The sequence below is a fragment of the Rhinolophus sinicus genome, chromosome 8, assembly GCF_057876585.1.
Source record: "Rhinolophus sinicus isolate RSI-liver-muscle chromosome 8, RSI-T2T, whole genome shotgun sequence".
In the NCBI taxonomy this organism is placed as follows: Eukaryota; Metazoa; Chordata; class Mammalia; order Chiroptera; family Rhinolophidae; genus Rhinolophus; species Rhinolophus sinicus.
The window spans coordinates 78,317,961-78,342,298 of NC_142508.1; the positions used below are offsets into that span (position 1 = coordinate 78,317,961).

Sequence of the window (24,338 nt, forward strand, 5' to 3'; positions counted from 1 at the left end):
CAGGGATGAATTTAATTAGTTCCTGGGCGGGGGGGGGGGGGGGGAGGGAGGAATTTTAATGGCATAATAAGCAACCTATCGCGATTTATTCCTGCGGCTCCTCTGATTGAGACATTCACGGAGCAAGCGGCCTTCGTTGACACTCGGGCCCTATTCTTCCTCCGCGCGCCCTGCGGCAGCCGCATCTCCAGTCGGCGCGCTCGGATCCCGACGAGGAGCGGTGGGGATTTCCGGAATGAGCAGTGGACCCAAGTGCTTTTTCTCTTCCTGCCCCACAGCCTCCCCACTAGTCAGTCCCCAGGGAAGCGGGGGTGGGGGGCGTGGGAGGGGTGTGTGGCGGTGGTGGCGGTGGTGGTGAGATGGAATAAGGATCCCCAAACGACTTTAAAATGAACTTTTTAAAAAGAGACACTTTAAAAACTATTTTCTCCTCATTCTTCGGTTGGGAGGAAGAGGTAGGGAGAGCTGGAGCCTCAGCAGGGAAGTCCAGCTCGACCCAACCGCTCTGACCGCGCAGAGCCAGCCCGCCAGCCCTGGAGACTCGGTGCCCCCGGTCCTCTCCGCGGAGGGAGAGCCGCCACCACCCGAGGAAGCTGCGCGGCTGATGCACTTGGAGCTCCCTGGGCTACAGGTGGGTGGCGTGGTCACCCCTCTTCCTGAGAGGGGGCCACCGGCGTGGCTGTCCAGGCTGTGGGACGACCAGGCTGTGCTGCTGTGTGACTTTGGCAAGTGCCCTCTCTGTCCTCAGCTTGCCCATGTGTACAGACAGAGAGCTAAACATCTCCCAGAGTCCTCCCTTCCTGCTCTGAGGTCCCAGCGGTCCTCTGTTCCTTGACCAGGGCCCCCAATTCTTCTGCCTGGGTGAGTGAGTCCTGGCTGCGGCCGGCGCTGCCCGGACTCCTGAACGCCAGGCCAGAGGCTGGACTGGAGGCCAAGCGGAACCCTGAGCATCCAGACACTCAAGCTTACTTTGAACCCCTGCTCTGAGGCCTGGAAGGTGAACACAGAGGGGAGCACAGGGGCCCCAAGCGGGAGGGAGAGAGGAAAGCTGTCCTCTATTCTGCTCTGGCCCCAGCTGGCCCCTTCCTGGGGGGGGGCCTGCTTGCCCAAACGTCTGCCCTTGGCCTTGGAGACCCTTCTCAATCTGGTTACAGCGCTTCTTCCACATGCTGACCCCTTTCCTCACCGTTTGTGAACCCACCTCCTTCTGCTGTCTTCATACCTCTGCACCTACTGTCTCTTTGCTTCAAGTTGAAGTACCCTTTCTGTCCGCTCCTTTGCAAAATCCTAATCTTTCTGGGGATCTAAGCAGTTCAACTAAAAGGCTGCCTCCTCTGGGAAGCAGTCAGTCCTATCTATTCAGCACAGGTACTGCTTTCTGGAGGCCGATGCCGCCCCAGCTCCCACACACACAGCAGGCCTTGTTTGGCTCTGGTCAGGAAGGGAGACACGTGGGGTGGGGCCTGTGTCCGGCTCTGCAGTGGGTCCCATGGGGCAGTGGCGGCCCACACTTGCCGCAAGTGCTCAGGAATGCTAAGCAGGCATTCCTGTCCCAGAAGCCTCTGGGGGAAATGTGGGGTTCTCCGCCCCCAAACTTCCCTCACCCTCAGGCCTGGCTGAGCCTTTCATTAGCCTTGGTGGGGCTGTGGACAGCCCTCCCCAGGGACCTGGAGTTTAGCGGCCTCTCTGGGGCCTGACCCTTGGCAGTTGGGCCACCTCCCTCAGGTGAAGCAAAGGTGGGACTGATTTTTTTTCCTCTGCCAGAGGCAGGTGAGTTAGCCCTCATCTGAAAATTGTGCTCCACCTGGGAGGGAACCAGACACTCCAACTTGCGTGTTGGAGATTGAGAGGGAGAGAGAAAAAAGGGCCAGTGGCTCCATAGCACCCCCCTCCCACACACACACCACCACCACCACCATCACCACCACCAGAGGCTGGGGGGAGGGGTGCACTCTAAAACCTACACCTCACAGTGGCTTCCTTTAATGCTTAGAACCCTCTAGGGCTTTCTAGCCTGGGGCCTCTGGGGCCCTGTGTCCTGCTTCCATCTCAAACCGGACTAGAATAAAGCCTGTAGGGTTTCCAGAACCCCCCAACCCCCATTCAGCCTCCCCCGCAGTCTCAAAGGCTCCTCCCCTGCCTAGGTCACTTTGGCTACTTCCTCATCTCCTGCCTCAGTAGAAAATGTCACCACCTCCTCCGGGAAGCCTTCCTCACTCCAGACAGAGTGGTTACCCTTTCCTGGTTGGTCTCTCACCACACTGCCTCCTCTCCCCAGTTCTCTGAGGGCAGAGGCTGTGTTAGGGGTCTTATGGGGGTGGGAGTGTGGGGGGGAGTCAGCGACATTCGCAGGACCCAAGGAGCCCAGACCTGACTTCCAGGCCCCCGTTTTCCAGGCTGCGCCTTGCGCTTCTGGGTAACACCCGGCCAGAGCTTGGATCCCTGGCGAGGAGCCAGTCACTGTCGTCTGTGCTGACTGCCCAGCAGCGTCGGCCCCGCGCTCGCCCCCCTAATTCGTGAGCTCCCGCACCCGCGCCTTCTTCGGTGGTTTGAGCTGGGAGCGCGCCCTCCGAGCTGCGCTGGAGCGCCCATGCTGACAGCCCGGGAGGATCGGCTCCTAACGAGAATTATCCAGACGGAGAGCGAGCCTCACCCCACTGCTCAATTGTTGCCTCAGTGGGGTAGTGATGGGGCAGAGTGCGGGGCGGAGCCAAGTGGCAGGACGTTTCTGCGAGCGCCCCGCCCCCAAAGGAGGGTTGAAGGGCCAGAAGGAGCAGACGTGTGCCCTGCACTCCGCCTCTGGCCTGATGTGCCACCTGAGGCCACTCTCTCCCCCTGCCTGACCTTATTTTCAATTCCCAAATGCACAGTGGGCTAATAACGTGTAGGGTTTCCTCCAGGAGGCCTTATTTTTCGGAGATCAGAGTCAGTGAGTCTAAGCCTTCTGTCTCCCCATTCAGCCCCTCACCTACCAGCATGTGCTGGCCCAGCCATGTCACCTCTACCGGCTTTCAAACAAAAGAGCGAAAACTTTCACCTATTCTAGGTGAGGGCAGCGGTGCCCTCCAACTGGGAAGTCAAGCCGGAGGGAAAACAAGGTTCACCTGCCTTTCCGCCAAATTAACTGGGGAGCAGAGATTCCCCAGGGGCGATTACCCAGGTCTCCTGGGATCTTGGCACAGGGTTCCTCATCGAAGACACACACACTCTCTCAGAGCCTCAGTTTGCTCATATCTCAAATGGGGACAACAATGCCTTCAGGACAGGGTGGATGTGAAGACTATGAGAAGAGGTAAGGAAAACGCTCAGCATTACCTGACGTGTAGTAGGTGCTGAATAAATGGTCGCAACAGTAAGGAACAATGGCCACCTGGGGCATCGCACTATCACAGAAGCAGGATGCAAGGGGACATGGGACAGATGGGAAAACTGAAAGCAGAGGGGGGGAGGGGCACAGAGCAAGTGAACGGTGTAGTTAGGGAAAGGACCCTGCGGTCTTCCTGCTCACTCATCTCCTCACCCCCATGGGTCAGGCACGAGGACAGGGCATTTCACCCTGTATCTCTCCGCTCCATCTCTGTTGCTGGGCTATTTCTGTGGACCACTGTAGATGAATATTCTGTCAGCATGTCTGCGTGCTGCCCTGTCCCCGTTAAGGCACAATCCCCATTTGCACATCTGCGTCCCTTTAGAGGGTGACCCCCTCCAAGGTGGGAACTGCGTCCTGCTCATCTGGCCTGGCCCAGGGTCTCCCATGGTGCCTGGCACAGAGCAGGTGAGATGCGATTGTGTCATGGTAAAACCCGACTGCGCCTGGCATGATTACAGGACAGGGACCCAGCCAGGGAAACTGCCCTGGGGGGGAACTTCCTAGACCTCAGTTGCCCCCTCCCCCATCAGGACAGGAATGCTGGCCTGGAAACGCTCCCAGACCCTGTCCTCATAGGGAACCCTTCCCAAGCTCCTGCACTTGCTCTCACCTCTTTCCATTTCACTCTGAGCTCAGCCTGGCCCCAGAAAGTTTGAGATTTGACCCCGGGACAGTAAGGGGCAGGAGCAGTGAGGAAGAGGCCAAGATTACTCGGGGATGTAATTAGCTGTACGGGTTGGTGTGGGTATTTTTTGCTGGGTCTCTCTGGGAAACGTTTCCCCGTGCATAGATGAAGCTGCCTGCACTTCTGGCAGCAGTGAGGAGACGCAGTCCAGCTGAAGTCAGGAAAAAGGACTTCATGGTCATCAAGAAAGCATGTCCAGTTGTGTGGCCATGGCCCAGGACCCGGGGCGGCCTTTGTTCATCCTGCTAAACTCTGAAGCGATCAGGGACAAGGTGCAGGGGGAGGGACTGACCTGAGCAAGCTCCATCTTGAGCTTCGGGGCTCCTCTTGAACTCTACTTCATCTGCAAGGTCCTCTGACCCCCATCCATCAGGGCCTGACCCTCTGCTGACCACATGAACTCTTTTTTTCAGGTCACAGCCTGACCTCAACTCTGCAGGGTGCTAAGCTCCATGAGGACAGGCCCTCAGCTGCCATTCCCCACATGTGCCCGCTGCCTGGCACAGTGTCAGGGCTGGTAGAAGCTCTACAAATGGTCCCTGAATGAGTGACTGAGTGAGCACATGAATAGGTGGGCAGATGGACGAGGAATGGCTGGTTCGTCATGAGTGCATCTGCCGGGTCCTCCAGGCTGCGAACTCCGCAGAGGTGCCTATGCTGTTCTCAGCCTTGTGAGAACTCTGTTCTCAGTGCCTAGCACAATTCCTGGAATAGAGTCAGCCTGAATAATATTTCTTGGATGACTGAATGAGGAATTACAGCACTTTGGCAATGGGACTCCCTGGACTGTGAGATTCTGGAGTGCCGGCTCAGCAGCACTGAGCTCCTCTCTACGTCCCCACCAGCCTCCTGAATGGCCATATTTATTTTAGAACAATGGAGTGAATTTGTAGTGGTTCTTGCATGCTGCTTGACCCACCTCACCCTCCAACATGCTGTCAGCTTCTTAGAGGGCAGGGACCACCCTTTATTTTTCCTAAAGGGCAGAAATCCCCTCCCTTTTCCCCAACACCTCATAACATGATCCAGTGTTGGCTGGTGGGTTTAATCGGGATCAAGCCATGAAGTCTGTGGTTATGGGCGGGGCTGAAGCCCCGTTGGTGGCACCAATCAGCTAGTGAATCCTAGAAGGTTTTTCCATGGTGCCAACATACAGGCAAGGTATACACAGTAGCCACATCGTGCCTCGGGCAGTGAGGAGCTGGCATTCCCCCAGCAGACCCTGGCTTGTGGCTAACCAGGGTTTTTGTTCTAGCTGAAAGCAGAAGGACCTCTGAAATCCCCTTGCAGCTTTGGCTGCTGCAGCAGACCATGGAGTTGGAGGGGTCTCAGCTGGTTCCCTCTAAAGAAAAGCCATTGTTCTCCAAAATTCCCTTCCTTCCACAGACCCAGTGTCCAGCTGAGAGTTCAGCCCAACAGAATTCTCTGGAAGGCTCTGCCAGCCATCAGCAACCTGCTGACCCAGGGGAGGCCCCAACAGCCCTTTCTCCCATCATCAGGAATTACTGCAGACTTTCAGAGAAACTTTCAAAGCGGGAAGAGGGCCTCACCAACCCAGGAGGAGCAACTGGGCACCTCTTCCTCCTCATTTGAAAGGAAGCTGTGTGCTCTGCCCAGATCCTGTATCAGATAGACTCTGCTTTGTATTCAGAGAGACTCAAAAATAAACTCCCCAATGTGTACTTCCGCTGAGCAGTTCAGATGATTTTATAATGACTGAGTGGCTCCAAGTATGGAATTAAAATGCAGCTGATGAGAACTCTGCTATTTTACTAACTCGTCTTGATCAAAGTTGGTCCATTTAGGTCTCAGCAATGTTCCAAATGCACTCTCTCCCCCCCTCCCTCCCTCGCCCTCCCTCCTCCTCCCCCACTCCCCTTGCCCTCCCTCTCCCCCCTCCCCCTCCCCCTCCCCCTCCCCCCCTCACTCTCTCTATGCGTTTGGAAGGAGTTCACTCCAGGTAGAAGGATTATGTACTTACTCTGAAGGTACAGGCTCAGGCTCATCTGTCACGTGACATCTGACTGCCTGGCGCTTTTCCTTCCTTCTCTTCTGCGCTCTCCATGCCTCCCAAGTGGGAACTTACTTGGTAGGTTCCCCCATGTGTGGGCCTAAATGACCTCCTGTGTCCATGGGAGACATGGCAGTGCTCTTTGAGACTGCGAGGCTTGCAGCCATTTTCCTGCATTGTCTACGCATGTTCCTGTCTCTGTCATGAGAAGCTGGGGTCCAGGCTGAGGGCAGAAGCAAGCCTGTTCCCCCAAGAGCAAAACCACATGACCTCTAGGTCAAGTTCCAACTAGAAGCCTATAAAATGCAAGACTCTGTGATGGCAGTTGGGGTCTTGTCATCTGAGTTTCCAGCTTAAAACTGGAATCCCGCCTTCTACCCCCGCCCACAGAAAAAGCTCTCCAGAGAGCGGCTCCCCTCTAAGTTCATTCTCCCCTCAGAAGCCAGAGCAAGCTTCTCAAATGTAAGCCAAACCAAGCATCCTCTGCTGAAAGCCATCCAGTGTCTTCACAAGGCACTGTGACTCCTTAATGGGGCTGGCAAGGCCTCTGTGACCTGGCCCCTGCTGACGTCCTCAAGCTCATCTCCTGTGGCTCTCCTCTAGTGCAGAGGAGCCCATTCTGGCTCTCTACCAGCTCCTAGGATATGCCAAGCTCTCTCCTGTCTCAGAACCTTTGCATCTTTGATCCTTTGGAGACAAGGAATACTCTTCCACCCTCCAATTTCCTTTCCTTTCAGGTCTCAGCAGCCTACCCGATACACAGCCACTCCCTCTGTTACCAGTTGAGCCCGCTAATGTCCATTTCTCTGTTTACTTCTTTACTGTTTCTCTCCCTCCCCAGGGACAGAGACCTGGTCTGTCCTGGGTGTCACTTTATCCCCAGCATTTGGAACAGAACCTGCAGTGGTAGGGGCTTGCTTCATATGTGAATGACTGAATGGCCTACCATCCCTCGTATCATGTTCCCCAGGGCTCAGGGCCTCTGCCCCATCAGAACACAGCAGCCCTCTCATTGGTCCCTTTCCTCAGGAGCTTGGGGAAGGCATTAACCATGTCACCCACCAGAAACCATATCCATTGGGAAGGGAAGCAGGCTGGAAGCCATGAAGTCAAGGGTGGGGGCTGGGTCATTGGTCTCTTATCATCCACAGACCCAGTGAATGGGTCTTTTGCTTGTCAGCGTCTGCTTGTAAAAATTGCTTAATTCAGCTAACCATGCAGTTGGGCTAGGGGAAAATTGAAGTGAGCTGTTTACTACTGAATTTTTCCACTGACGTTATCTTGCAACAGATAAGCAGGAACAAGAGAACAAGGAGAGGGTGAAAAGGTATCCTTTTTCCCCAGGAAGAACACAAGCTCCTCGTGGCCTAATAATGCTTATAATTCTAAAAGTCTTTGCAAAATTCCATGTGATATGTTTACAGACCACACTTGAGTAGCAATGATATAGGACCATGTATAATAATACCACAGTTATTTTCAAAAACAAATCCATGAGTATGTTGTATCAGAATTGCCTTGGAAAAAAATATTTTTTTGGGTGTGGGGGGGGTGTTGGAAGAGAATGTACTGGTGGCTCACATAACAGAAAGAGAGAGATTGCTTCAGGCATAATTTGATCACAAGTACCTGGTCTCTGTCTGTCTCCCTCTCTCAGTGCTCAGATTCTTTCCCCCTCATAGTCACAATGTAGCTGCAGAAGCTCCAGCGCTTTCATTGTCTATGCTTTAAATCCTGTCTCCCAGAAGTCTTTGCAAAATTCTCATGGTATCTCATTGGCTCTGAAGGGGTCCCCTGCCAATCACTAATTCAATTTTTATGAAAAGGCAATGCAGGCTCTGATTGGTCAGACCTAAATCTTATTCCCTTTGTGAAGTCAGAGAGTAAGACTTAATCCTTGAAGCACTGAGGATTAAGAGTGTGTATTTATGTGAGTGTGTAGGAGAATTTCAAACCTAAAATTGCAAACTAGCACAGAAAGTCAAGGGCCACCCAGCCCGAATCCCAACCCCAGGACTCTTATACCCAATTTTTCACTCACATAGTTAATGGGCATCTCAGATATACCATGTTCAAAACAGAGCCGCCGATCTTCTACCCCAAAACTGCCCTTGCCAGTCTTTTCCATCTCAGTTAGTGGCGATTCCATTCTTTTGGTAGCTCAGACCAGAAACCCTGGCACCATCCTTGACTTCTCCTCTCTTATATCCAACAGCAAATCCAGCAGCAAATCTTATCAGCTCTACCTTCAAAATAACCCAACAGTCAGCTGGTCCAGGCCACCAGCATCTCCATTGGACAATTGCAGGTGCCCGACGTGCGTCCTGGCAGCTTCTATTCCTGCCGCCCTACATTTATTCTGCCCACAGTAGCCATAGCACGGTCCCACTAAGATATGAGTCAGATCACAGCACTCCTTAGCTAAAACTTCCCAAAGGGCTCCCTGCTCATTTAGACTAAAATCTAAACTATTCATCACTGTCCGGTCCCTTGAGAGCTGTCCCCCACCCACCGGATCTGACTATTTCCCTGACCTCATTAGCATTCACCTGGGAGCTTGTATAAAGTACACCTGCCTGCCGCTTCCTGCCCCTGGAGGCTTTGATGCAGTAGCTCTGGGCTGGTCCCACGTGTGATTTTGATATGCAGCCCAGTTGTACAAACAACGCTCCCAGGGCCTGGGCTGGGCTGTGGCGTGGAGGCAGTGAATAGATGTCTGCTGAGTCAGCAGCTCATCTTCTTCTGTGTTTGTTAGGTTCTCAAGGTGAAGCAGAATGGGGGTGGGGGAGGAGGTTCCGTATTATTTCCCATAATGAAATCCGATTTTACAAAGGTAGTTTCTTCTGTCACACCACCAGGAAGGGGGGCGTGGGGCATTATCTGAGAAGTGTAATTTGTGTCAGCTTGCTTTGCAGGAGAAGGGGCGTCCTGCCCCTGTGGGCTAACATGTTTGCCTCTCAGTAGGACGCTGGGCGGCTGTTTGGTGACTACATTTTTCACTTTCAGTTAATGGTGACAGCCATTGCAGCAGGCACGGTTTCCAGCTAGCCTGTGCCGACAATGCAGGCAGCTTCACCAGGGCCCTTGTATAAAACTGTCCCCTCCTGGGAGCCTGCCGGCCTGGCTCATGTCATTGCACTGTGGCTCGTCACCCTGTCAAAGCCCATGGCCACTCTTGGGCCTGCCTGCTCCCTGAGCGGTGAGCTCCCGGCTCCTTCTCGCCCGCACCCTCACTCTGAGCCAGGCAGCCCCGGCCACCTGACCTGGTCTTGGAGGTCCCCGCCCACCCTGCACAGCTGTCCCTGAGACAGACTCTGAGCTCCCTGCTGCCCCCTTTGATAGGATGTTAGCTTAATTTCCAAGTGTGAAAAATCCTGCCATGGGACATCAAAGACCCAAGTCCATAATCTGATTGGAGTTCTGGAAAGTGTCTGTACGGACACTTTCCCACTAAGGAACACAAATTGGCTATTTTAAGCAGAAGAGGAGTTTCTTCGTGTGCCTCATGGCAGCTCAGAATTGAAGTGCAGGCTGGGGAACTAGGCTCAGGAACCCCAGGAAACAGGACAGCCCTGAGGTGAGAGTCTAGGGACAGTCCCCTGGGGAGCCCACCTGCAGGATGCACTGGCCATAGTCATTTCCATTCTAGGTTCAACATTTAACACCCCTCGAAAGACGATTATGGCACAAGCTCACCCCTCACCTGCAAAGCACCGAGTGTCACGATTGTCAGGAATGAGGCAGGCCAAGGTCGGGGCCAGGGAGAGCATTCCAGGCAGAAGGAGCAGCATGGTAGAAACTATGGATCTGTGGGCACTGGGAGGACTGAGGAAGGGCCAATGTCACCCCCGGCATGGGGGTGGCGGGGGGAAGGACTCAGGCTGGCTGCTGGGAGTAGAAAGGCCTGGAAGGGACAGGACTGGAAGCATGTGGTCCAGCGACCAGGCTGTGGCAGCCATCCAGGCTGAGGGATGAGGCAACTAGGTCTATGGCCGTGACAGTGAGGTGGGAGAGCAGAGATGTATGTGAGGGATATTTAGGCGTTATGTCCTTAGGATTAGTGACGGACTAGGATACAGAGGTGAGGGGAAGGGGGTGGCAAGGGTGGTCTCTGATTTCTCCAGGATTTCTGGTTATGCAACAGGATGGGCAGCATTGCCACTCCCAGAGAGGCAAGAACGACCTGGGACAACAGGGGTCGGGAGGTCAGTTTGGGACATGATGCATTTGAGATTTCTTTGTGTCGATGACAGCTCGATGTCTGGTCCGGGGGCCCAAGGACAGGTGTGAGCTGGAGGAATACACTTGGGCCTCCTAGGCGTTAAGGGAGGGTCAGGAGCCCTGAGCGGAGATGAACTGGCTGAGTGATGAACAGACAGTGGGAATAGCTCTTAGGAAGCGCTGCACCGTGTTAGAAACACTTCAATGACTGGTGTGTGTGTGTGTGTGTGTGTGTGTGTGTGTGTGTGTGTGTGTGTGTTCCTGCAGCCAAATGATTGGCTTCTGGTTGGGTGGGTATCACCTCACATCAGCTCCTGTGGTCACCTAATAAATGTTAAGACCCAGACGGGGCCACGTTCCGGTGGGGTTGGTGGCGGAGAGGAAAGGGAGACCATTGAGACACAGAAGGTGGCCTCATTAAGCTCCTCTCGCCTTCACCCCAACACACACACAACTCAGGCCTGACACTTTGATTGAACTTAATTTCTTTCTTTCTAAAGCCTTCCCTGAAAGAATTACGAGCCCAGCTTCCCCTGACAGCACCAGGGGGAGGCCGGTATTGGCGATGGCATAAAAGTGGAGGAGAGAGAAGAGCAAAAGACGGGGCGTTTATCCTGAGCAGGGACCTGGAGCACGAGCCACATTCTGAGCAAGACGGACTTTAGAAAGCAGGGTGTTCAAAACAGAACAGCCTCACTGCTTCAGGCGCAGGAATCAACCCAGACTAAAGCCGACCTTCCTGATTCTCAGCAACTGATCCCATGGAGACAAGGGGGCTCCTGAGCCCCAGGGAGGAGAGAAGAGAGGGGTGGCAACTGGACTCTGGGCCTGGAGCTTTGTCCTGGAGTGGCGACCGTGTTCCCTGCCTCTGAAGAGAGAGCTGGTCCATGGGACACGTGGGGCCCTTAACGCAGACAGCAATAGGCCATTCTGTTTCTGGAACAGACCAGAACATCTGCATGCAAGCACAGGTTATTTTCTCCAAAATACTTCTCAGAAGATGCAAATCTCCTTTTTCAAATGATGACCGGGTTACAAAGATCAGGATGACAGTGCTGGTGCCCTGGGGACACTTAGGGACAGGGACAGGGAGGCATGGGGAATGCTGTGAGTGCCATGGGAGGGGGAGGCGCCAAGCCCCGTGGGCTCTTGGAGGAAGCAGAGGGCTTCAGGGAGGAAGTGACTTGGTTTTGTTTTTAACAGATTTAGTTTTTCAGAACAGTTTTAGATTTATAGAAAAATTGAGAAGATGGTCCAGAAAACTCCCCTTTCTGTTTAAGCCTGTGGGCTGCATTTACCTTTGCTGCCTACCAGAAAAAGTCCTAAAGTCCTAAGTGGTATAGAAGTCTGTGGCCAGTCGACCATATTAATGCCAGAGAGCAATGCCTTATCTAAGGAGACGGTGCTTCAGTGGAGGACTTTCAGATCTCATAGGGGAGATACAATTAAAGTCGCACCAAACACATGCTCACACTTGGGCTGACTGTTCCCCAGGATGTGGTACTGGGGTGAGCAGTGTTTGCTGAGGTATCTTATTTGGGGGTTATTTCCATTTCTTTATTATCTGCTCTTTACCCCAATTTTACTGAGCAGTTTTCCCAGGATCTTCGTTTTTCATGCATGGGACTTTGAAATATCTAAGATATTTTTTTGAAGATGCGCCTGCCTTTCCCTGTCATTTTATATCCGTGTTGAAAACACTACTCAGCAAACCTAGGCCGAGCACCTTCTCTGTACCAGCTACTGCGCTGAGCTGACAGGGCTCCTTTCACCCTGAGAGGAGCTCATGGCCTCGAGGGCAAATGAAAAATGAGAGCAGTTTGTCCTCAGTGACCTTTTCTCTCAAGCCCATTTCCCTCCTGTTGTTCTCTGACCATCTAATACCCTCCATCCGGGCTTCCTACTTCTAGAAAATGGCCCTGTGTACTTAACTGATGCACCTACACCTGTCCCCGAACTCCACCCCACCCCTGAGCTTGGCTTTAACTGTTACCCCTGGGAAAGTGATCCCACAAACTAGTCCACACCGAGAGGCTAGTGATGGATAGCCGCTCAGGGAACACCTTTGCCCAGGTCACTGTTCACCGGCCAAATGAGCAAAAGCCCCGTATGGAGTTTGAGGCACTGAGGAGGGCAGGTTCAAGCGTCCTTTCTCGTGTCCTTCTGCTTGTAAGACAGGGTCATCTTTACTCACAGATTCTGAGAGGGTAACAACTAGAGAGGCGGAGACATCGCTCAAAAGAAGCCCACCAATAAAGACCCGGGTTTTAATTCTGACATTGGCCCTGGGGTGTTACAAAACTGTGGGCGAACCCCTTTACTTTTCCAGGCCTCAGTTTCCCCACCTGCACAATGGAAAGAATAATTTCCGTTTGGCTGAACTCTCTAGGGACACAGAATAAACGCTGTAACAGACGGAAAAGTGTTTTAGATGGAAAACACCATAAAATAAATTCAAGGTGTTATTATTTTAAGGTGCAAAATCAGAACTTATAAAACCAGGCATAAAAATGTCTTAGTGGATCTAATTTCATTCTGGAGAAAATTAATGGTTACATCTTAGACTTGAATTTTCCAGAGTCAGTCTCAGAATGTCAGAGACAGAAGTGCCCTTAGAGATATGTAGTTTAGCCCCACCCCTCCCAATGGTGAAGGAGAGGCCCAGAGAGGGAAGGGACTGCTCAGGGTCACACAGCAGGTAAGGGACTCAGCTGGGACTGAGACCAGGTAGTCCTGATGCCTTTTCCTCCATTTTATTCTTTCTTTTCATGGGGATGGTGAGGGTGGCAGGGCTCAAACCTCTGAGCCATCTGTAAGTGACACCTGAGACTTGTGAGGCCCATCTCAGCATCTGTCCAGGAAGGAGATCTCTGACTTCCAGGCCCAGTGAACACTCAGAGGACATTCCTGCCGCATTTGCTGACCTCAGGTCCTCAACATTAGACTGACTTAACCCAGAAACTCTGCTGCTGGTCACATCTCCCTCCCTGGGCTGGCTTCTGTACAGTGTGGCTTGCTGTGGTTTGAAAGCAGAAGTAATTGCAATATATTGAGGTTTGGTATTGTAATAAAAATAGGGGCCATTACAGCTACCATTTATGTCATTAGTATTTAGTGGTGGTGTGTTGCAGCTTTTTTAGTGCTCATAAAACTGTCGCTGCTTGCAGATATGTCACGGCACTGATATAAATTTAAAGGGTTGGAAATCCATAAGTCATAAAAACTAGATAGTAAATAGCAACAGAACAGGATGGACAAGAACCGTTGTGTTAGGCATGCAAATGCTTATGGATTTGCATGTCTAGTGCTTGCATTAGCATAATGAGGAGCACATTTACATTACAGATGGACCTGATTAACTAGGCTCTTGGAAATACAGTCCACTCAGCTCACAAAAGGGGGAGTTTGGGCCCCAGAGGAGGAACTGCTACAGGAGCCAAAGGGCAAGTGGAGTCATTTCCTGCTTCTTCTCTTGTGGTATTGACTTGGTAGAACAGTCTTCAGAATCACTGATAATGCCCAGATAGGAGTGGATTTGGACTCATCTGATACAATAACAATGGCCAACATATAATAAAGTGCTTACTGTGTATCCTCACAACAGCCCTATTATTATACCCATTTTACAGATGAGGAAACTAAGGTACAGGTACGGGACTTTATCAGGGTCCAATTTTATATAAACTGAAGATCCAGAATGGAAACGCGGGCAAACTTGGCTCCAAAGCCCATGCTCTTAACTACTACAGCAGTTGTCTTTGATTCACTCCAATCACCCATGCATGAGCTAACACTTATGAAGCATCCACTGCATACAAGGCTCCATGCTACCGTAAAGGATAAAGATGACAAGATAAAGGCTTACTCTCTTCTTAAAAAGTTCACATAGTCTAATGGAGAAACGCAAAAGAAAGCAAACATTTCCATATTGTGCTCAAGGAGCTCCGAGAAGGACACGTAACTTCTAGGAAAGGTGGGTCAGAGAAGGCGCCCCTGAAAGTGAGACCTGCAGGGCGTGTAGGAGTGCAGCAGGAGAGGAGTAGAGGACTGGGTACAGCAAGCACAGGTGGGGTGCACGGGGTGTGTTCTCAGCCCCAAGCCATTCCACACCGGAGTGTGAGGGGGCATTTGAATGCGGGGAGAAGAAGCAGGAGCGGTCATCAGGCCATGTAGGCCGTGGGGAGGCTTGGAGGGTTGTCAACCCCTGGGCCCATAGCCTTCTCCCAACAGCATCCCCTCTCAGATTAGCACTAGGCTTTGCATCTCAAATACTAACTCTCTAATACAAACTCCCGAGCCCAATGCAGTCCCAAAGAGCTGTGCATCTTCCATGACTTCATAGATTCATGAACTCCCAGAGTTGGTGAAGACGTGATGGCCATTCAAAACCAGCCCTTTTATGATGCGTGGATCTGGCCACAAGCACCTTGTAACTGGTGGGGTGTTTGGCTTCTCCCTGAGGACTCTCCATCTGCCGTGGGCAGGAGGGGAATGTGAACTGGCTCATTCTTGCTTTCCCCGTTGAGTGAGAGGTCCAAGGCATACCCAATACTTGAGCGTGTTCTCCATTAAAACGCCTCTGTCTGAACAGCTCTCCTTGTGCTGAAAGCTCCTGGCAGTAACTGTACTACTCCTTCAGTACGATGAATGGCAGCCTCAAACACATGAGTCTTTACGCGGGCAGACAACGTGGGGAATGCCCGAGAGAGAGCTGACACTTCCCTTTGAACCATCCTAGGGTGTCAAGATGGGGTACATTCTCCTTTGCACCTCCAGACAATGTGCAATGCAGATGATTTGAGGCTGAATCTTCGGGGGGCCGGTAATACTGGTCATCTTCTCCAATGCTTGGAACCTTGTATTTCTCCTGATGGCGGAGGAATCTCTTGACTCCTTTTCATAGCTGGTGGAAAAACTAGGTTTGGGGCACAGAGCCCTAAGAAACAGAGTGCTCCTGCCTGGCGCTCTGCCCAGCAGAGCCACTGGCTCCCCAGGTCTGCTTCCATGGTGTTTCAGGGCTGGCCAGTCTCTGACAGCTGGATCTTCCCAGAGCCTGCAGGGCACTGTCACCTCTGACCTGCCTCCATCCCCCAATTCGGGCCATCAGCACGGGTGACAAAGCTGGGTCTCTGTACTGTTGACTTTGAGCTAGAACTGAGGCTGGGTGCAGGCTTTCCTAGATTCTCTGTCTTTGGAAGGTGCTGGCCATGTGGTCCAGTTCATGGATGTACAGTCTGTGACAGTGCAACCACGTGCCAAGTGACATTTAATTAGTGAACACATATATGTGCATAAGTGTCTCTATTTTGGGGAACGTACATCAGTATCTGTCTCTGTGTATATACATATACATACATACTGTTTCCCCGAAAATAAGACTAGCCAGACAATCAGCTCTAATGCATCTTTTGGAGCAAAAATTAATATAAGACCCAGTCTTATTTTACTGTAATATAAGACTGGGTCAATATAATATAATATAATTAATATAATATAATAAATATAATATAATATAATATAATACAATATAATATAATATACCAGGTCTTATATTATTTTTGCTCCAAAAGACGCATTAGAGCTGATTATCCCGCTAGGTCTTATATTCAGGGAAACACAGTACACATTTTGGACGTGTGCATGTTTGCATGTGTGTTTCTCCCTGCAGCTTTGCATGAGTGTGTACAGGTGCCTATGTCTGTGGACACGTGTTCCAGTGTGTACATGTGCATCCATACAAACCTGTTGTATGAGTGCTCCTGTGTATATTCACACCTGGAAATGCTGAGGAGCGTTAGGCAGGTGCTTGGGGCAAGGCTGAGGTGACGCTATCATGTCTTCCCTGGAATTTCAGAGCCTCTGAAAATCCCCCCCAGGAAGCAGCAACCTGAGGTGCCAGCTGGCCTGTAAACCCCTTTTCTGTTGCCCAAGGCCACTGCCTGAGGCATCGGCCCTGGCCTAGCAGTCTAAGAGGTGACAGGTGTGCAAGAAGGCGTGGGAAAAGCTAAGGAGGCTGTAGCCATAGGCAAGTCGGCCTTCTACGCCTCCCGCTCCCTACTCACCCTGAAATAGGAACACAGGGGCAGAGGGGGAAGAGTGATAATGACCTCTTATGAGCTAAGTTTCACATATACCAACTCATTTGATTTGCACGCCAGTTCTCTGAGGCTTGTCAGTCTAATTCCCAGGCGACGACATGAGGGCACCGTGAGTGCCAGTACCTTGTCAGGATGGGATGTCAGGCAGTATGCCTCCAAGCGCACAATGTGTCCTAAGTGCTTCTGGGATGGGCCACACACACCTGAGAGTTCTTCCCGGTGACGAGAGGTCATTCCTGGCCAAAAAGCCAACACACTCACGTTTCGGTTTTTCCCTTTGCCATTCTTCCTTTCCTGCCTCAGTCTTCTCTGCTCTGAAGATGTCCACCTCTCATTCCTCAATACCCAGAGCTTCCCACTGGGTGCTATGCCAGAACACATCCTCCCCATAACCCCCAACCTTTTGTTTTCATCAAAATTGCCTGTCTTGCACGTGGCCACTCTCGCTGACCTCTCTCTGTTTCCCAGGTGTTTCCATGTTGAGCAAACCAATCGGTGCTGAGATGATTATGGCGACGGAGGAAATCAAGTGTCTCACTTCCCAAGGGGCAGGAGGCAGGAGCTGAGCCTGCACTTCAAGTTCATGGAATCCAACGTCCCCTCTTAGGCTCACAGAAGAGATGGGACCTTTCCAGGGGTCAACGGCTGGTGAGATGGAGCATTGGCCTTGAGTCCAAGTCTTGTCGTTTCAAGCCCAATATATCTCTCACTTCACCAACTTCTAGTTTTCCATGAATCCTATAAGAAACATGATGATGGTGGGAACCACATGCCCTGAGCCGGGTCAGTGGTGGAGACAATCTGGCCATAGCACGTGTCTCTGTCTGTGGGCAGAGCCAGCTTTCCTAACGTGTGGGAACAGAAGCCCTCCTGAATGGATTCAGCATGACCACCTGTCTACACCTCTCCTCCATGCTTGTCTAAGATCACCAAGATCCTAACCTTGAACGTGACCTCTTGCACAAATCCCAGATGACCACAAACGTCAGCCACCTATGGATCAACATTCTTTTAAGAATAAGATACAGGAAAGAGGGATAAAGGATAACTTTCGTTATGATATTTGAGCTAATTATTTGGTGCAGACCCTCTGTTTGGAAAAGTCCAGCCAGAGGACAAGTCTGAGAAAAGGGGAAAGGAAATAGTAGGTAAGATTTAACTATTGGATATAACCTAAGCCCTCAACAGGTCCCACATGGGAATATAGCCAATAATATTCTAATAACTATGTACAGTGTCAGATGAATAATAGACTTATGGGGGTGACCGCTTTATGAGGTATATAAATGTCTAATCACTCTGTTTTTTTGTATACCTGAAACTAATATAATATTGTATGTCAATGGTAATTGAAAAATAAATTTTAAAAAATTAAAAAAACTGTAAAAAAGTCAAAAATAAACAGACATCCTAATCACCTGGTTATAGTACCCTTGATTCATTTTCTTGGTGAAGCATTTAAAAATACATGGCAGAAGCAGCAAGAACCTATAAACCCCAATCTTGGGGAGAGGAAGCTGGGGGCATCTTCAAACAGTGGGGTCTCTGTTTCTCCCGAACAAAGGTCCCCAGGACCCCTCCCAGGCTTTGAGGGTCTCAAGGACACCCGATGTGCTACTGTACAATAGGCCTCAAGGTCTTTCCATCTCCAAGAAGCTCATGAGCTGCTTCAAATGAGTTTCCAAATGTGTGTTTAGGCTGGATTTACGTCTGGGTTGCTGCATATTAAATGCTGATCATTAAAAACATTTGCATGGCTCTTTAACAACGATAGATTATGTATCTGTTACCTAAGTCTCAGTGAAGGCTTTATTAATTCATTATTATTTTATCAACATACAATAAACTGTTCTATTAAATCTAAATTAGACAGATATTTGGGGAGGGATCATCTAAATGGACCTCAGCTGAGACTATCCCCAGGGAAGGACTTAATGAAGTTTCAAACAGTTAATAACCCTCAGTTCATAAATAAACCATGGATATTTAAAGACCTGGAAAATATCTTACTAAAATAAGATGTTGAGACTCAACAAAGGAGGTATGAGACAGCACCCTTAGAATTTCCCTCCTGGTAACTCACAGATACAACCTCTACCGTTAGACAATATTTATGGGCACCTGGGAATAGGTGGTACCTCTGGGGACTTGAAGATTTACTCGGCCCTTGGTCTCAAATTCACTAAGAAAATGGGCAGAGGCAGCCTTGAAACCATTTTCTCCTTCGCTCAAATGATCCACTTTTGACTTTAAAAATATATTTTGGTCTGAGAAGTGAGGCATGAGAAAGAGAGTCTGCCCTGATGTGAGAAGTGATTGCCTCCTGAACATTCTCTATGTACCTCGAAAGCCAAGTCTCATAACTGCCGTCTGGAGGCAGGACTAGCTGTCTCAGTGCAAAGTGAAATGCAGGGCCCCTTGTTCAAAAATCACTATGAATTGTAAGATGGTAACTGCAGGACCCTGAACCAAGCATGGGGCCCTTCTAAGTGCAAGGCCCAGCGTGACTGTACAGGATGGACCACCCTGAAGGTGGCCCTGTCTGGACGGCTTCCTGAGCACATTGGATGGGGGCATGAGAAGCAAAGGCTCAGAGGTGGAGAAGTTCTTGTGTCCCACTGGAACATGGGGAGTGCAGGGATTTGGAGGGACCATTGTAGGGAGAACAGTGAGGGGTAAGTTGGAGCCAGACTGTAAGAGGCTTATGGGACAGGAAGTCATGGAAAGCTTTAGAGCAGAGTGTGAAGACCTCAGAAGTTCAAGTTCATTGATGATCAACGACCAAGGACTGACGCAGTTGGGAAGGTTTCTTCCCATTGCAGTGATGTGCTCTTCCAAATGTGTTCATTTTGGAGCACTGCTCAGAGCCAACGCTTGGCTTTTCTGTTTTGTTTTTTGCTTTTCTGCTTGAGTTACCAACACACACTGTGTGGTTTCTTGGGTGATGACCGACGACAGTAGGATGGAGCCTTTCTTAATTTGGGTTTCTCTGAAAGAAGAGCCTGAGGCACAGACTTGGGTAGAAGCAATGGTTAAACTGTGGGGCGATCCAAGTAAGCAGAGGGAGATCAGAATTGTTACTCTGAGGACCAGGAAGCGGAAGCATTTCTCCACTGACTCCCATGCCCCTACCTAGGCTGAGGAGGCCCTTTGGGGTTATTATCCAGCCTGCACTTTGGGACTATACCTGTCAGTGGCTGAAGGCCTTCACAGCTTTCGGTAACATTTTGGGACAGAAAGAAATGGAGAGGTGCTGAAACACAGTTGAGGTGGGATGCTGGTTGCATGCTCAGAGATGCCCCTGCAACAGCACGGAGATCAGGTGGGCCTAGGACATATAGCATGTTCAGAGAACATACGATATTTGTAACAGGCTCCTTAGGCCACTGAAAAGTGTCTGAAAGTCTTATGGCTCCTCCTATTCCAGACTCAGCCTCTGGGACCCATAGATGAGTGCAAGGGTTTTGGAGAGCAGTTGGTTGTCCTTTTCCATGCCAACGACAGAGGCAGAGTATGTGTCCTAGATGGGGCCAATTTAAAACACAGGTAGACCAGAAAGCTGTTCTGAGGGACACACTGCATCTCTCTTCCTGCGGACGCCTGGATTCTTCTGTGAAAGGATCACCTTCTACCCCAAAGCCTTTAGTGGGAATGCCAGCACAGCACTGCTGGACTCCTGGCATCACCGGGCAGAAGGGAAACACATGGCTTTGCCAACGGTCAGCTCCGAGGCCCAAACCATGACTTAATCTTAAGAGCATGGACTTGGAGAGGGGTTTGAACCTTGGTACTGTCACTTGTCAGCTGTGAGATTTGGGGCAAATCTGTCGCTCATCTATCTAGTAATTAATTAACTAAGTAGTTACTGAGCATGGACTCTGTTCCAGGGATGGGGTTTCCAGGCTAGAGGAGCACACAGACAAAAGACAGGGAAATAACGGAGAAAACAAACCATCACAACTGAATCATGTGAAATGGTAGAGCATGATGGGGAAGGGAAAGGGGAATAAACTATGTAGACAAGGTTGTAAGGCCGGGCTTCTCACTGGAATACAAGGAGGCAACCGTGGGGAAATCAGAGGTAAGAGCGTTCCAGGCAGATGGAACAGTATGTGCTAAGGCCAGGAGACACTAAAGAGCTGCCATATTTGTGGAACCAAGAGGAAGCCAGGTTGACTAGACCGTAACACATGAGGGCAAGAGAGGCAGGGCATAAAACATCGGAGGGCAGGGGTAGATCATGCTGGCCGCTGTAGCCCAAAGAGAGGACTTTAGATTTTATATTAAGTGCAAAGGGAAGCCTTGGAAACATTTTAAGCAGAGGAGTGATGTGATTTTTTTTTTCTTTTTTGGTTTCAAAAAGATCACTCTTGATATAGTGAAGGGACTAATTTGAAGGAGGGGAAAGAGTAGCCATGGGGAGACCAATTAAGAGGATATTGTGATAGTTCAGAGATGGCCATGGTAGCGATGACAGAGGGAAGTGGGGAGCTTTGAGGTATATTTGGGAAGCAGAATCAACCAGACATGCTGATGGGTTGGATGTCAGGGTAGGGAGGGAGGTTTCAGAACTGATCCTTGGAGAAATGGGGGTGTCATTTACTGAGGTGGGTAAGACGGACACAAGAACAGGTGTTTGAACGCACATGGAGATCAAACAGTTGGGCCTGTTGAGTTTGAGATGTCTATGAGGCCAGAAGGTAGAGATGGCAATTTGGTATTGGCTCTTTGGATCTAGAGTTTGAGGAAGCCATTTTGGCTGGAGACTCAACGTGAGAGTCATTAGCATAGAGATGCTTTTTGAAAGCCTGGGAAAAGCAGAGGGAAGAAGTGTATCTTCAGAGTCAGACATTGCTCAGGAAGTTCAAATTTCCTCTCCCCTCCTCCATGCTTCCTTTCCTGCCATCATGGCTCTATGGAGTGGGTCCCCTGGAGGCTGGCACAAAGGCAGGGGTGAAGGACCCAGCCGCAGAGTAGAGGACGAGCACAGTTTCGGCTCAGCCCAGATTATAGGCTGGTCTCACGTAAGCTCCTTATTTTTGAGCAACATGACGCATGGGTTGTGCTGGAGGCCTGTCAAGGACAACATGGACATGGGCCTTTGACATTGAACTAATTCCCAAGATAGAGGACACATTGATTCATCTTTCTTTCAATGCCATGAGCTGTAAAGGACGGCAGGCCCAGGTTTCAGGAACCCAGGTTTCACATGCAAAGCAGCCGTGAGCCCATTTGAAGCTGTGAGGACAAAAGGCCTTGGTTGCTAGGAAGACGGCAGTGGAGAGGCCCCACATTGGCTGTTTGCCAGGGCGGATTAAATACACACTGAAATATGAATCATTGGATGCCTTGTAAAGACTGTCACTTGACATACAGAAATCACATTTCTCTTCCAGTGGAAAATAGCAGCAGGCATCAATTGTTAGGGGACATTGCGTGAATGGCTGGCCTTGTGCAGCACTTTGTTCCACGTGGAACATTTCTATTGCGTAATGACAGTTTCTGCGCAATGTCTGCAAATAGACCTGGGCAACCCACTCCCCCAAAATACACACAGTGGTTATTCACTTGTAGACATTTTAGAGCTTCCTCTGTCAGTGCTGCCTGTCTGCTACTTACATCCCACTCCCTACCTTGCAGGTGAGTTGAAGGTCACTAAGGTTAAGTGTCAGCCGAGGTCACATAGCTATGGTCATGGACTGAATAAATGTCTGTCAAGTCCCTATTTGGAGCCCTAACCCCTAATGTGATGGGACTCAGACATAAGGCCTTTGGGGGGTAATCAGGATTCGATTAGATCCTGTGGGCGGGGCCCTCATGATTGGATATATGTCCTTATAAGAGGAGGGAGCGCGCTCTCTCTCTCTCTCTCTCTCTCTCTCTCTCTCTCTCTCTCTCTCCCTCTCTCTCCCTCCCTCTCTCCCTTTCTTCCTCTCCCCCTTTCTCTCTCTCCCTGAGTACATCCATCAAGGAAAGGCCATAGAAGGACTTGGCAAGAAGTCAGGCATCTGCAAGCCAGGAAGAGAGCCTTTCCCAAGAACTGAATCAGTCAGCACCTTGATCTTGGAGTCTCAGCCTCCACAACTACAAGAAACAAACCTCTGCAGGTTAAGCCCCCGAGTCTTTGGTATTTTGTTACGGCAGCCTGAGCAGACAAAGCCGAGTGGTAGGTCTCAACCGGAACTCATATTCTGGTCCCAAATCTAGGTACCAGCCCTAGACAAGCCCTACAAATGGGCTCAACGCACCCACAGGCGTAAAGGGGATTGGGAGGTGGACCTATACTTTGCCTCCTTGTAGCCTTTCTTCATGGTTGGTTTCCATGGGATTCCAAGGTAAAACATAGTTTCCTGACCCACATTATCAAGCGTGGGTGTGGTGTTTTACTCACTCCTAATTGCTGCTGTAACAAATTATTGCAAACTCAGTGGCTGCAAACAACACACATTTATAATCGTTCAGTTTTATATGTTAGCTAAGGTCTCCCTGCGCTCAATTCAGGGTGTTGCCAGGGCTGCTTTTCTTTCTGGAAGCTCTAATGGAGGATGTCTTCCCTTGCCTTTCCAGCTCCCACAGGCCACGGCCATTCCTTAGCCGATGGCCCCTTCATCCATCTCCAAAGCCAGTAATGCAGCTTCTCTCTGATTCTTGTGTGGTCACATCACCGGGAAGGCTTCTTTGCTTTGAAGAATTCATGCGACTAGTCTGCATATCCTGGATACGCGGGATAACCTCCCCTTCTCGAGGTCCTTCACCTTAATCCCAGCTGCAAAGTCCCTTTGTCACGTAAGGTAGCTCTCACAGGTTCCAGGGTTAGGGCATGGCGTCTTTGGGTGCAGAATTCTGTCTACCGCATCCCTTGGCAGCTCTCTGGGTGGGGCTAGCACCACCTGCCGGGTTCAGAGCACCTGTCCCTGGGCTTGGGCAGGCCTGCAGGAGGCTTTTATGTTCCAAGATAAGAGTCTTAAGTAGAAGTTCAGCTTCAGTGGTGGATGGAGGCTCTCCAGTCAATCAAATTACAGTTCAATCAGTTCATTTTAATCACTCCTCTGGAGAGATGTAAACCCCTGTGCTGCGGAATACACAGCAATTTTATTGATGACAAGCTTAATTGTTTCATTTTTCCTCACTGTCTCCAACACGGCTGACTCTTAATCAGTGGGAGCTGAAGTTCTAATGAAGTAAAGTCCACTTTCCCGCCGTTCACAACTAGCTGGGAGTAATTGGGCTGAGACTCCCATCCAGACAGTGCAGAGCCGCTGGCATTTTCCTGAAAACTGGGCTTAATTGCTTTGCTGATGTTGTTAAGTAGTCCTGAGGGGGTGGAAATAGTAACACTGCCCACATATGCTGGGAAACAATACCCCAAAATGTCTTCAAAGGGTCCTCAAAGTCTGTCCAACTGATAGCAAGGATGAAAACATGAAACTGAGTGTGTTTTCTGCAGGCAGGGCCCCCAGGGGAGTGGCAGGAGGTGTGACACAGACGGACCAGAGCAATTTGATAAAGAACAACACTGATATTAACCTCAACCATGTTGCTCTGCTTCTGAGAGCTGAGCAGGATTCTGAGTGCAGGTAGGAGAGTGGGAGGGTGGGCCGGTGTGAGGGTATGGCCCCCGCATCTGTGCTTCTGCCATGTGGTTCCAAGGGCGACCTCGGCATTTCAGCCGCGGTGGCTGGCTCTGGCCTCTGGAGGGGAGGGCTGATGGCAGACCTAGAGAACTCAAGAGGCCCTTATGTCAGCTCTGAGAGGACACGGAGAGATGGGCTGGGCTGCAGAAACTCTAGGGTCACAGAGTCAAGGCTTGGAAGAAGCAGACAGATTCCCCCATCCGATGGTAGCTCCCACATCTTTACCTGATGGGATAGTGATGGCATTAATAGCAGTAGCTGCTGGGTTTTGCTCACTTACTGTGTGGACACAGATTTGGGCTATGCTCTCTTTTAATTT

The 24,338-nt window shown here is 50.5% G+C and overlaps 1 long non-coding RNA gene across 1 annotated transcript; it reads left to right on the forward strand.

Annotated features, from left to right (window-relative positions):
- The first annotated feature begins 2,355 nt into the window (after nt 1-2,355).
- Nucleotides 2,356-5,741, forward strand: LOC109447393 (uncharacterized). The gene is made up of 2 exons (XR_016022236.1): nt 2,356-4,703; nt 5,442-5,741. It is a non-coding gene; the product is annotated as an uncharacterized LOC109447393 (long non-coding RNA).
- The last annotated feature ends 18,597 nt before the right edge of the window (nt 5,742-24,338 follow it).